Source organism: Trachymyrmex septentrionalis, unplaced genomic scaffold, assembly GCF_001594115.1.
Source record: "Trachymyrmex septentrionalis isolate Tsep2-gDNA-1 unplaced genomic scaffold, Tsep1.0 scaffold103, whole genome shotgun sequence".
Classification (NCBI taxonomy): Eukaryota; Metazoa; Arthropoda; class Insecta; order Hymenoptera; family Formicidae; genus Trachymyrmex; species Trachymyrmex septentrionalis.
The window spans coordinates 380666-393850 of NW_017304155.1; the positions used below are offsets into that span (position 1 = coordinate 380666).

Below are 13185 nucleotides of genomic sequence, written 5' to 3' on the forward strand. Positions count from 1 at the left end.
GTCATTTCCTACCATGTCTACATATATCTAGGTATCGTCCCTCTGTATACTTTTCGTAATCACATTCTTGCAACAAAAGAGCACGCATCGCTCTCCTGTCGCCTCTTTCTCGTTAATCCGTCGCATTGTCCATGAAACACATGTCCGTCACGTTTTGTGAGTTAAAAAGACAAATTAAATTAGGGTGCTACGCGCACAATCATCACGCGTTTTCTCTCACAGCCAGCAGATTTTTTTTTTACTGATTCTCTATGATGAAGTGATGTCTAGCGCATCATGTATAGCAAATATTTATGTCTGTAAGTTAGCATTGCCATTTTAAAAAAACAAAAAAAATTAAAATTGTGCTAGATTGTGCTAGGCTTGTGCTACGTTGTGCCGCAAACAGCACTTCGATATCTCAAAAAATAAAAATTGAAAAAAAAAAACAACCGTTTTTAAGGCCCAACACCGCCATGTCAGAATAAAAAAATCAAAGTTGTGCTAGAGTGTGCTAGGCTTGTGCTAATTTGTGCCGTAATTCGATGACGCAATTATATATATATAGTTTATTAGAAAATCACAAATTAAAAACTGAATTGAAATTGTAAATAATGGATATTCTAAGCGGACACTGTCTAGCTGCAACTTCTAGGGGTTAGGCCCCAAACGGGTAGAATATATTTTATTTTTGTTCGGGACGGATGTAGCCGCCGGTGCTACGACTATTTCTTAATTTGCAATTTTCATTATTACTTGCAATATATATTTTTTATAGTATATATTTTTCTCTGTGTAGATGTCTGTTCCTTCTCGAATCCACTTAACAATTTAAATAAAATGTTTCAATATTGCAATATTGTAAATTACGATTTGAAAATACAAATATAAATATACTTGTCAGAGAATTTTTGAATAGAATTTGCTTTAATAGATCAATACCCGTTTTTCTATTAACTTGGAACTTTCTATTAACCTCCCACCAGCGCAAATCGCGTTGGAGACGGTCAAAAATTTGGTGCTATTTTATTGCTAATTTGTTGCTATAGAGCGAATTTTGTTTCAACCATTTAGCTTAACATGAAGTTAGCAGGACCACAAGAAAAAAAAGAAAAATCAAATTAGATTTGAATAGTATTGTAAATAGTACTAGTGATTTTATGCTATTTTATGCTATCAAAAAAAAGTCAATATATTGATCCGTCCATCTACTACTTACATCTAAGAACTAATTTCTAACTGAATTGTACACTATTAAGTTCAAGAGCAAAGTACCCTTCGCCATGAGTAAAATAAATCGCTATTTCCACAATAGAAGCATTATAATTTGTGTCAAAATATGAAGTTTCAGATTTTGTGCTCCCTCCGTTTCTTCGGAAACTCTGACTGATTCTGCTCGTGACGAAAGGTACTTCTATTCTTGAGCCTAAAAAGGCTTCGGCACAGTTTCCGAATGAACGGAAAAAACACAAAATCTGAAACTTTATATTTTAACAACACAAATTATAATGCTTCTATTGTGGAAGTAGCGATTGATTCTGCTCGTGGCAAAGGGTACTTTGCTCTTGAACCTAACAGTGTACAATTCAGTTAGAGGTTAATTCTTGAGAAGTGTATTAATATATTAACTTTTTTTTTATAGCTTAAATTAGCACAAAATCAATACATTAAAATCTAATTTGATTTTTCTTTTTTTTTCTTGTGGTTCTGCTAGCTTGATGTTAAGTTGGCAGCGCCACATGTTTCTTCTAAACGGCACGTGTACATATGATACAAAATTGTTTTTTGTAGCACAAATTAGCACAAAATGAGAACTAAATAATAGTTCAAAAGGTCTCTTTTGATTTTGCTCATTTGGTCCTGCTAGTTTGACGGATGAATAAGTTCGAACTGTATAAGATTAGTAGGACCAAATCGGACCTATCAAAATTTTTAATACTTATTTTGTACTAAATTGTACCATTAATGATAATTTTGTATTGTGTCAACTGTGTGCCATTTCGAAAAAAATCGTAGCACTGCTAGTTTAACATTAAGCTGGCAAAACCAATAAAAGAAAAAAATAAAAATAATATCAGAAATCAATAATAATAAATTTGTACTAATTTGTATTACCAAAAACAATTCTATCTTATGTGTCATTCAAGAAAACATTGACGCTGCTAGCTTAATATTTAAACTATTGTAGTATAGGTAACCATAAAAAAAACAATACAACGACAAAAATGAACAAAATTGAATTTATATTAATTTGTACTATTAAAAGTAAGTTAATATTTTACATATTTTGAAAACTTTATTGCTTTATACTTATAATCTACATGTTAATGATGTCAACAACAAAACTGATGCGAACACAACACTAAGCTTAAAAAAAAATTTTGTAATAAATTAGCTTGGTTTGCATCTATTTGTAACAGTTTTCTTTTCGTTTTTACCTCATAGGATTCAAAATTAAATTTTGAAAAAGTACTATATATAACCTACTTTGAAACATTACTGTTTCCGAGAAAGAAATGCCATCTAATTTAGCATTACTTGTATCTGTTTATATCGTTTTTTCAATTCGTTTATTACCTTTATATATGATTATAACGAAATTTTTAAATAGGAGTAGCTAACTTCGTTATTTCTGAAGATATTTTTAATCCGCAAATAGGTTTAAAATTTCGGTGTTATTTCGGATTGAAACGAGTACAAATGATTCCGAAACTTGCTTGCAGAATTAAAATATCTCAAAATAGGATGTTAGCATTTTTTTCCTTTATATTTTTAAACTCCTTAAGGTACAAACGAAAAGAAAATTGATTACAAATCTAGCTTAATTTAAAGCTCATTAAAAAAATTTTTTTTTCTTAAAGTCTAATGCCAAGTTCACATAAGTTTTATTGTTGAGATCACTAACATGTTAATTGAAAGTATAGGTATATTAATAAAAATTATTTTAAGGAGAGAAAAAAAACGTAAAATGTTACAAATTTATAAGTATGATACAAATTTATAAGTATAAATTCAGTTTTGTTCATTTTTTATTCATCCTTATGTTGTTTTTTTATAGCCTTGCCAACTTAAATATTAAACTAGCAGCGTCACTATTCTCTTAGGAATGACACATAATATAGAATTGTTTTTGGTAGTACAAATTCGATTCTATTGATTTATGATATTGTTTTTCTTTCCTCTTTATTTTGAATTGGTCTTGTCAGCTTAATATTAAGCTAGCAGCACGATTTTTTTCAAAAGGGCACACAATACAAAATTATCATTAAGAGTACAATTTAGTACAAAATGAGTAAGTACTAAAAATTCTGATAGGTCTGATTTAATTCTGCTGATTTGCTCCAACTAGCTTCATAGAGCTTTCGACCGGGAAAAAAACTAATTGTTTTTCATATGTTATAGTTAGCAACAAATTCGAATATTGTTATATTTCGATAGTATATATTATCTAGAACATTTTAGTACCAAATTCATGCAAGCAACAAATTCTGTATATGTAACTCTTAGTCATAACGCTACGATGCGCGACGATGCAGTTCTGATTAGTTATATATATTTGTTTAACAATAATTTTTTCAATATTTTTGCGCATCTTGAAGCAACAAAAAAAAACAACATAATCTGGTGTAAATAATTTGTTTTTATGATATCATACCTCTACATATCTTTTTTATTATAGGGGATCCAATTTGCCATTAACCTGAACTTTCTAATTTTATGTTTTTTTTTTTCTGTTAAACGATTGGAGTAACAAATAGCACTAAATTTTTTTTTATCCCAACTTGATTTACAATGATGAGGAGTCTATGTTAACAGAGGTATAGCGTAGGGATTGTTTTCCGCAAATGAGGTGATTTTTTTTGCGTATAGGGTAGAATTTTAAACTCGTTTATATTACGAGCACGTAATTAACACTAAATTATAATATTTTTGTTTTATTTTTTTTTTAATATACATTTTAACTTTATTAAATGTCAGTGAAAACATTATTTCTCGCTAAACGGCTAGAATAATCGGGATTAGAGCAATTAATTAGCACATAAAGAGCACTAAATCCTTCGTACTCATGTGAGAATGCTCATGTTGGCATTCTAACTTAAGATATAGATTTAACGCCGTTAGATATATACTTTCTACCCATTCGTACTTTCTATAAACATTATCGCCGTTCTAGTGCTGATCACTTATACTAGTATTTCAATTCACACGCGGTTGCATATTTCGCGCCAATTCCGGTTTTCACAGATCTTTCCTACGGCACTGCGAAGGAAGCCATAGCAAAAAAAACGCAGGTCGCGGGTACATTGCGTTGCGTTGCGACGCGTTGCATTGTCATTACGTAAGAATACCTTCAAGTGCTAAATCTGTGACAATTTCGCTGCGTGAGCAACAATTAAATCCAACATTTTTCCATATATCTACATCAATAATTAATTTTTTAATGATGCTATTGATATCGATAACGAAAATAGAAAAGAGATCTCATACGCCAATTCTATCTAACAACAAATTCTTTCTGACCATAAGTCAATTTTAAACTCTTCCAAAAATCTCGAATTGTTTACATCTTCGTGATGATTCAGCTAACTAATTTGCTTTTGTTACTAATGCCCTTCACTGGATAAGTTGCAGATAATCTTATCCAGATATCTCCATTGTATTCTGGAAAATATCTCTTGGATAAAGTTATCTAGAGATAAAGATATTGAGCATAAGTAAATTAAGGATAAATTAAGGATAACTTAATAATTTAAAGCCGTGCCATCAAAAAACCAAAGGTAAAATAATTAAAAATTACGCAATTAAATATTTTAGCAAATAAACGTCACTGATAAAAAATTCATCAAAAATATAAACGAAAATTAATACACATGACAATAATGAGGTTAAAAATTGAAGGTAAATTAAAATTAAATTACTAAGTTAAAGATAAACCGCAAATTTAAAAAAATTTAAGGTAAAGTAATTAAAAAATACGCGATTAAAGTATTTTAACGATATGTGTGTACACATCACAGACTTCTATATATACTACTAGACTGCTAACTTATTTGAAAAAGTGGCCCCTAATTTTGATATATAATAACATTATACGCATGCGTCGAGAACCGCTCCGCGTGACCGCGTGACATATATCTGCACATGCGCATATCAGCACACTATTTTGACAGGTTAATCTAGGTCTGTTTTCTGTGGCTGAACTAGTGTACACCTTTGGAACTTACAATGAAATAGGTGTATGTTTGATAGCGAGAAAGACAGTTCTAGTACAGTCTAGTACAAGAACAGAAAACAGACCACTAATTTAATAGTACATTAAAAACTATCAAATACTTATTTTCGTAATCCAGCTATTATAAATTATTCTAATTTATAAGAAATTAAATAAGATCGCATTTTTTATTAATATTCGCACGTTATTAATATTCAATTGTCTTCTCAATATCTTTACCTTTTTACTTGAATTCTTTCTCTTCCAAAAGAAACAATATTTTTCGCTATGAGATCACACCTCTTTCATAAGATTATATATTTAGCATGTGAACAGTTGATGCAAAACAACCATACTACATTTCTTTGGGTATATTCGTGACGCATGCGCAGAACTACTATACAATTTCGGGATCCATTTCACATAAGCTTGTCCTAAGGAATTGGTAGTCTAGTAGTATATATAGAAGTCTGTGGTACACATGCACATATTAAACTGTCGACCGTAAAGAGCGAGTAAAAGGCATTAATAATAATCGGCGTTACAAAAATCGTTTAAAAAGTTGACATATGTACATGCATTACTGTCGTTGTATTATCACTCACTCGCGTGGGAGCAAGTATTTAAAGCGCGGTCGAATTACACTGCTATTTTGTTTCCTCGTATAACAACATAACAAAACTCGGTACGATGGTCTCTATTTCTTCGACGCTGTTTGTATTTATTTTACGGCGTTGTTATGTATACACATCTATGTGTTTGATCAATCGCCTGCTATTCCTGCCCGCTTGCAATATTTTTCGGCAAAGTTTCTTTTCTATTCATATCACACATCGGCCCGGCCGATGTAAAAGATCGAGATGATGAATTCAGTTACTCGCACTGGATTAGTCGCACATTAAAAATAGCTTTATATATAAAATATCTAATATCCCTATTATTTTGAATTCTTAACGACACGATCGATATTACATTGTCAAACATGTTAACATCGACAAAAATCTATGTCGATAAAAATATATCTTTTATGTGGCTAAACTAGCGTACACTTTTGGAATTAAAAATGAAATATATGTTTGATATTTGGCGAAAGCAAGAAACAGAGTTCAAGAGTCTAGTGCAAGAATAAAAAAAATAGATCTATAGTTGTTGTGCAGGTTTCTTTACACACGGTAAAAAAGTTGCGCAAAGACAATAACTACGTTTACACGGCTCGATTTATGCCGAAGTTATAATGTCGATGTTATAAAACTGATCAATCATAGTCATTCTATTCCTCAGGAGGAATAGCTATGATTGGCCAGTTTCATAACATCGATGTTATAACTTTAGTGTAAATCAAACCGTGTAAACAAAGGGTGCTTTTCATTGGATGACATAATAAGTCGATATAAATATCGTTCTATCTTTGTCATTCTCTAAATGTCAACAAGGATAGAACGATGCTTGTATCATCAAATGGAAAACACCCGTTATCTGAAGACACAAGTGATAGTGTCTCGGCGCTAAGACAAGCGAAGCATTATGGCGCGAAACACTGCCGTACTGCTTTCAAAAAGGTTGTATATAAAGAGTAGGCAAGGCATAGGGGCCTCTGTAAGTGGAAATGTTAGATAGTAGAAAAGGAAAGAGTATGAGATGGCCATCTTTATCTTTGTCTGATGTTGCGCCGCGCATAGAACTTTGAAAGCTGAGGGAGATTGACATATTGTTCTGCTGAAATCTGCTCATCTAACAGTGAAAATCAACAGCGCATGCGCGATTAAACAAGGATTTCTTTCTATTCGCTCATACATTCTTAGCTGGCTCTCCTACTCTATACATACAGCCTCTTTGGCTCCTTTACATGAGCTGGCGAATTGTGGCAGATCTTGTGCGATCCGAAATGCGTGAAATGTATAGACTGCACAGAAAGTCGTTCCGAATTAACTATTGCGCGCTTCGAAAGTGCTATGAATTCCCCAGATTGTACTGAATTTTTAGCATTCCTTCCAGCGCATTGATTTCTTTTTTGACTTGAGGCAGTTAGTGCGTCTGATGCGTTCATGCAGTCTATGCGCTTCATGCATAATTTGGGATGAATATTCGTGATACTGTGACCCTCAGGAAATCTTTCTAAGAACTCTAAAGAAGAACGAATATTATATTATGACGAAGAAGTCAAAACACATAATTTGAAGCTTTGAAGTCTTGAAAGTTGTTTATTTTATATTATAATTAGTTTATTTTACCATAATTAATTACAAATTTTTTAATTTGGAAGTCAATCTTTTCAAAGTTTAATGTTGTGTTTTACGTTATTTATTATGTACTTACGTTATTAAATACTTTTAATTAACAATTAAAAATATGTTATAAAACAATATATTTAATAACAATATAGCAATATAATATTATACAGGGTGGGGCACCTAAAACAAACACCGGAATATCTCGAAAATTAAACACGGTAAGGAAAGGAAAAAGGTTTCAGACAAAAGTTGTATGATTCGAAGGGAGACAAATAATGATAAAATTATTTTTCAAAAAAATCGATTTTTCAAGGTCACATGGAGGTCACCTCCACTTTTTTAAAATGGAATAGTATGATTTTTTTACACAATATGATTCCTCTTTCTAATTATTCTGCATATAAAAATATAAAGTGATATAAAAAAAACTAATAGTTTACGAGATATTTTATATTTTACTCTAGTACATATTGACATAAAATGTTAAATAACTCGTAAATTATTAGTTCTTTTATAATCCTACCTTAATACTTTTATGAACAGAATAATGAGATGAATCAATTAGTGGAAAAAAACACATAGTTGCTTTAAAAAAATATCTATGCAAAATAAATAATTTTTTGAATAAACAACTATGTGTTTTTTTCATCTTCTCAAAAGATAAAACTTTCTAAGTTTTGTAACGTAATTATAACGCATTTATAATAAGCGGTAAGTTATAAAAATATTTTATTAAATACAGATATCAGATGACCACCGTCGAAATATTTATAAAACGATAAGGATGATGGTGGGATTTTTAAATCTACTTAATAGATTTATATATATCATTTATATAAAAGGTTGATATCAACAACTAGCGCAAAGTTTAATTCTATTGTATTATCTTCTTATTCCAACCTACTACAAAAAAATAATATCTAATAACTTCAATTTTTTTATAAAAATGTTTTCATTGAATACAGATGATCAGCGTCGTGATCTTTATCAAAAAGTAATAGTAACTTTAATATAGGCTTACCTTTTTAAAAAAAGGTAAAAAAAAAGTATGTGCACTTCGAAGATACGATAAAACGTAAATATTACAAATTAAAAAAATAAACCCAATTGTTGGGACTTACTATCTTTATTAAGTGATACATAACGTATCTTTTAGAAGTAAAACCCAAATGGTACTAGCTTTACTAAGTAATATGTTAGAATGCAATTGTACTATCTTTACTAAGTAATATTATAATGTACCTTTTTGTATTTTTGCATTAAAAGTCTTCTTACTCCAATCTTTCAAAAAAAAAAAAAAATCAGTAACTTTCATTTTTCTTCAAAATATTTTTGTTGCAGGTCTTTCTATATTGATTCAAGTAATAATATAGCTTCAATTCTTCACGTGTGTGAAGTTGGCATCTCATCTTTTGGCACCACAAGTTTTGATAAGAGTTCCATTGGCAGTTGCAATAATTCTATAGTTCCTGATATGTTTTATAAATAGCTCCGTTGATTTAGCTAAAAAAAATAACACTTGAAAATTTGCTAACTTCCCATGGCATCGCAAGATACGAAAAAATTAATTTAAAACCATGAAATTTTATATTTCTACCGGAACTATTGTTAAAACCTATCAGGAACTGTAGAATTCATCGAGAATCATAAAATTTCATAGTTTTCAATTGATTTTTTCGAATCTTGCCACGGGAAGTTAGCACCGCAAATTTTCAAGTGTTATTTTTTTTAGCTAAATCAACGGAGCTATTTATAAAACCTATCAGGAACTATAGAACTATTGCGGGTGCCAATGGAACTCTTATCAAAACTTGCGGTGCCAAACTTCACACACGTTAATTCTTCTTCAAAAATTATTATAAAATAATATCATAAAAATTATTATCACAAAATTTACTTAACTCCAGTGATATGTATGTCGTGATACTTATCAAAAAAAATTAATGTACAAAATTAAAAATTAAAACTTAACTCAAATCTTAAATCAAGTTAAATTCTATCAAATTAAAAAGTAAAACACAAGTGGTACTATCTTTGTTATTTAATTCTAATTATATATATCATTTGTATAAAAGATTTGATATTTCAACAATTGGCACCAAGTTAAATCCCATACCAAATTAAATAAATAATATTAATTCTAATGACATGTATAAAAGGTTTGATATCAATAACTAGCACCAAGTTAAATTCCACAAAATTTTATGTAACATTCGTAACAAAGATTTGATATCAACAATTGTGGCCAAATTAAATAAATAATACTAACTTTAATGATATATATTATTGGTATAAAAGAAATTATTAGTTTAATATCAACAACTAGCGCAAAGTTAAATACCAAATAAAGAATGTATAATTCAAAGTGATACTATCACTAATTTTTGTATGAAATCTAAGTATATATCTTTGTATTCCTATTAAAGGATCTTCCAATTCCGATTGAAATGACTTTAATTCTTCTTATATGAAATTTTTATATCGTAATTCATTCAAAGATATTTTCCCTTCCAACGAAAGTATGTAGTTATTTAATTCTCCTTCAAAACATTATTCAAAACGTAGACAAAATTGCGTTACTTTGTATTACTCCCATTCAAGTGTTACCACAAAAAATTAAAGAAGTAAATTCTTGGCGCTGCAAAGATCAGTATAATATATAATATTAAAAATACGAACGTAATATTTAGAATAAGAAAAATAAGAAACATTCCCATGAGAGTAAAAGTATCCATCGTGTATATATGTATATATGATTAGAAGCATACGACTTTCCACGCGAAGCGATTCCCACCCCACCTCCTCCCCTGCTATGGGGCGTACGACTTTCCACTCAAAACGACGATTTTTTTTATTTGTAATTATTATTTTGATATCTTGGTTAGAAATTCTTTTTTACTATTTTTCTCGTATTCCTCGCTAAAAATGCTCTCTCAAAAAATGCTTCCTCGCTAAAAATCTCGTTTTTTAAATCGCGATAAAGAAAATTAATTTCTTAAGATTCAATACTTAAGATGTATCTCGTAAACGATACATAGTAGCAATTTTTTACTACGTATGATTTTGTTTGCAAATGCTCCCTACTATACAAATATGCAAAAAAAATTATAGGTATCTATTTAAAAAAAATTATATTAACCTACATAACTCGAAAAAGCCAAGAGTAGAAATTTTATTTGCACTTTGTAACTGACTCGGAGTCGTACCAATTTCTCTTATTAAACTTTCTTGTAACTTCAACCAGTTGCGAGATATTTGCTCAGACATTTATGAACAACCTGTATATTAGACTGACAAGAAAAAAAATATATTTTTTTAATCGGCCTCTCAGTTCAAAAGCTTCCATTTCGTGTCAAAAGAACATCCCTAAATTTTTATTAAAAAATATTAAAATTTATAAGTTGCTACTGATCGATTTATAAATCAATATTTCAATTTTCCTCAATACATGTTTGATTTAATGCAAAAATAACTTAATCCAGATTTTAAATGTGATACTATATGTTTTTTGATAGCGGAACACAATGCAATTCATTTAACTCTACGATATATGCCTTAAAAAATACAGCCCAATTAATGTAAAAAGATAAAAATTTTGAATTCAAGGTAAATTTTAGCAAGGTTCCAAACGTTCAAATGGATCGTTACTCCCCTCAAATTGAAGGTCTGTTCACCCAGAACAAGATCCGGTTAAAATTTTCCCAAGATCTCTTACAAGGCCTTTAAAAGTTACATTTAACTGGATTTGAGGGAAGTAACGACAAATTTGAACGCTTGGAATCAACCTTAAACTCAAAATTTGATCATCTTTTTACATTAATCGGGCTGTATTCCTTAAGACATATATCGTAGAGTTAAATGAATTATTACATTGTGTTCAGCGATCAAAAAAACATACAGTGCCATATTTAAAATCCAAATTAAGTTATTTTTGCATCAAATCAAACATGTATTGAGGAAATCAAAACTTTGATTTAAAAATCATTCACTACCTTGAAGAGTGTGGTGACCTTAAAGGGTGTGGTCGAGTTGCCACTACAAATACTTCGAAGTATTAACCAATCGGAAGAAAGAATTTTACTAATTGAACAATCAAAAAATGCTTCAAAACTTCGTAGAGCACCCTAAATCTTAATATTTTTGATAAAAATTTAGGAGTGTTCTTTTGGCAAGAAATGGAATTTTGAGCTGAGGGGCTGATTAAAAAAAAATTTTTTTTTCCCCAGTATAATATACGTAGGCTGCTGGAAAAGTTTCTACAAACAATATGAAAAAAACATGTCAAATTCGGTAAATGGTTTATTGTTTCGAAGTATTCGCCTTTAAGATCGATACATTTTTGCATACGCTCGAATCAATTTTTGAAGCATTTTTTCCACTCTAAGGCTGTAACCTCAGAAATCAGTGTACGAAATGTTTCAACAGCTGCTTCAGGTGACTCAAATCGCTCATCACGTATCTTATTTTTAATGTTTGGGAACAAAAAGAAGTCATTAGGTGATAAATCAGGTGAATACGGACAATGAGTCATCAATTCGACATTATTACTGGATAAAAAATCAACGGTTTAACATGCTGTGTGACAGCTGGTGTTGTCATGATGAAGAATGATGCGACGATTTCGGTTTGTTCTACGCAATTCATTTATGACTTATGGCAAACAAATTGTTGTATACCAATCAATATTTACAGTCCTTCGATCCTCTAAAGCCACGGTTGTCACATGTCCGGTATAACCGAAGAAACAAGCAATCATTTGCTTGGCAGCACTGCGTGAACGAACAACTTTTGTTGATTTCGGTTCATTTTGAAATACCCAAACAGTGGATTGTTATTTACTTTCGGGCTCATACGAATAGATCCATGTTTCGTCCCTAGTAACGATGTTGTAGACCAAATTTGACCAACCTCGGTTGAATTTCTTGAGCATTTCTTTGCTCCATTTAACACGAGCCTGTTTTTGAGCTTCGGTCAAATTGTGTGGGATCCAACGACTGCAAAGTTTCCGTACGCTCAAGTGATCATGCAAAATCGTATGTATTGCTTTCATGTCAATGCCTAAGGATGCCTGAATCTCGCGGTATGTTATATGCCGGTCTCGCTCAATCATTTCACGCACAGCATCAACATTAGTGGCAACAACAGACGTGGATGGACGACCTTCACGGAATTCATCACTAAGAAAGGTACGTCCACGCTGGAATTCGGCAAACCAATTATAAACAGTCCTATTGGATGGTGCTTCATCCCTAAAAGCGAAATGAAGTCGATCGATGCATTGCTTCGGAGTTAAATTACATTTATAATCGTAAAAAATCATCAACAAAATAACTTCTTTCAAAATACTATGCAAACAAAATTAGTTGGCTTGGGTACAAACTGTCAATTGAATTATAGGTTAAAAACGTATAATTTTACGGATATGATTAGCAGAACGTTGGCGCCACTGGAAGTACTAGATTGCAGAAACTTTTCCAACAGCCTACGTATAAACTCGTCATCAAAATTATTGCATACGTAAGTTTATATTAAAATTTTGCATACGTAGGCTGCTAGAAAAGTTCCTGCCAACTAGTTTTGTTTGCATAGTATTTTGAAAGAAGTTATTTTGTAAGAAAATGGAAATTTCGCGTGAAAATTTTTGGGCAATGATTTTTTTATGATTACGAATGTAATCTAACTCCGAAACAATGCATCGATCGACTTCATTTGGCTTTTGGGGATGAAGCACCATCCAATAGGACTGTTTATAATTGGTTTGCC

General features: G+C 30.9%; 1 protein-coding gene across 1 annotated transcript in view; it reads right to left on the reverse strand.

Moving 5' to 3' along the window:
- Nucleotides 1–13185, reverse strand: part of LOC108757169 (afadin) — a 170220-nt gene that overhangs the window by 143172 nt on the left and 13863 nt on the right. The window lies entirely within an intron of this gene.